Here is a 2,019-nt window from a genome sequence, read left to right as displayed (position 1 = left end):
TTGATCTCAATTTATTTTTTAAATTCTCGAGTACAGCCACAGCTTCTGCTCATTTGTCACAATTGTCAATGTCATTTGTCATGTTTTTTTTTAATTATGGCTTCGCAATTTGTACTTTTAGCCAGTCCTCAAGTAATATTTATTCGTCAAATAATTTGCCGTATTAGGATGAAATCTAAGATCAATACATGATAATACAAATTTTATAATTCTTCTGAGTGTAAAACTAGTGCTGAGCAAAAATCGGTTAGAGGAATAGTGGTGTACACACTCTTTGAAGATTTTTTAATATACCGATTTCAGAAATTACCGGTTTTCCTAAATTCGTTATCGAGGATATTTATAAAAATAAAAGACTACACAAAAGCTTTTAATCCAGTTTATTGACAACAGAGATTCTATTTAGATATTAAACTAAGATCCTGGCATAGCCAAAGTTTGCCAGCCATGGTCCTATGGGTGAATACAGTAGCCAATTAGGGAGTTTGGACTGTGGTGGCTTTGGTAGATAATAGGTTATAATTTGCTTTTTTACACGATACCAAAACACAAACAAGTTTTATTAAAAATGTTGTCTGTCTGTCTCTGGCTTTCTGTTCGTCCGGGTTTTCTCTTCCAATCTTTGAACGGTTGAACCAATTTTGATGGGACTTTCACTGGAAAACAGAAAAAAAGACTGAGAACCTGAAAAGACTGTAGAAAGCTTTGCCATCAGCATCTAATAGCTGAAAAAATATTAAGACTAACTTCTGTTAATTGTGGTAACCAAGATTATGGTATCTACATCTAGCAGACGCCGCGCGGTTTCACACGCCTATATACGGGGATAAAATATAGCCTATAGTACTCGGGGACAGTGAAGCTTCTCAACAATCAAAGAATATTCTAAATCGGTTCAGTAGTTTTAGGGCCACAAAGGATAATATAGAGGAATCAGAAAATCAATATATTTCATGAAGAATCTATGATAAACTTGTACTTAGTATTACCTAGGTACTTATATTTACCTGAAATATCTATAATTACATTTGTAATCACAAACAACAATTGTTTCCCTTTAAAGCTTTATTAAATTCATTCAAGATTATTTCAGGTAAGGAAATGTAGAAACGCTAAGCCCGTTTCAAGTTTGGACAAATTAGTACTTAACCGGCGACGTCTTTAGAAACAACACTTAAGTGTAATATTAAAATCCAAACAGTTGGGATGCAGTCGGATCGCGAGGCGAGGGTCGAGGGGAGATGACGATGAGCGGCGTCTTATCGCGAGAGTTCCTCTGCGGAAACGCCGCGGCCACTTGCCTGTGCGCCATTGGACAGAGACTGCCGTGGAGTTGCAATCCTTAAAAATATCATGTTTTTGTCCGACTTCGGAAAGGAGGTTCTCAAGTTGTTCGGTAAGTTTTTTATTTTTTTTATGTATGTACATCGATTACTGGAAGACGGCTGAACCGATTTGAATAATTCTTTTTTTTTCCGATCGCATACACATTTATTAAAGCCATACTTGATGTGCACTGTTTACGAATAAACAAATCAGAAATTAAGGTAAAAAACGCGTGTTATTTCATAATTTGTTTATTTTAAACTATGTGTTGTTTTTATTTAAAATATATTAACTCTACCTAATTTTGACTTAATATGTTCTAAGCTTATTAATCAAATTTATTTTCATTAATTTAGGACGTTTGACGGACGCCGTGGCGCAGTGGTGTGCGCGCTGGATTTACAAGACGGACGTCCTGGGTTCGATCCCCGGCTGGGCCGAATGAGATTTTCTTAATTGATCCAGGTCTGGCTGCTTCAGAGACAAAGACGTACCGCCAAGCGATTTAGCGTTCCGGTACGATGTTGTGTAGAAACCGAAAGGGGTGTGGATTTTCATCCTCCTCCTAACAAGTTAGTCCATTTCTATCTTAGACTGCATCATCACTTACCATCAGGTGAGATTGTAATCAAGGGCTAACTTGTAATGAAAAAAAAAATACTCAATACATTATTTATGTTTCTATGATTTCAA

Source organism: Bicyclus anynana, chromosome Z, assembly GCF_947172395.1.
Source record: "Bicyclus anynana chromosome Z, ilBicAnyn1.1, whole genome shotgun sequence".
Lineage (NCBI taxonomy): Eukaryota > Metazoa > Arthropoda > Insecta > Lepidoptera > Nymphalidae > Bicyclus > Bicyclus anynana.
This window is presented reverse-complemented; position numbering follows the sequence as displayed.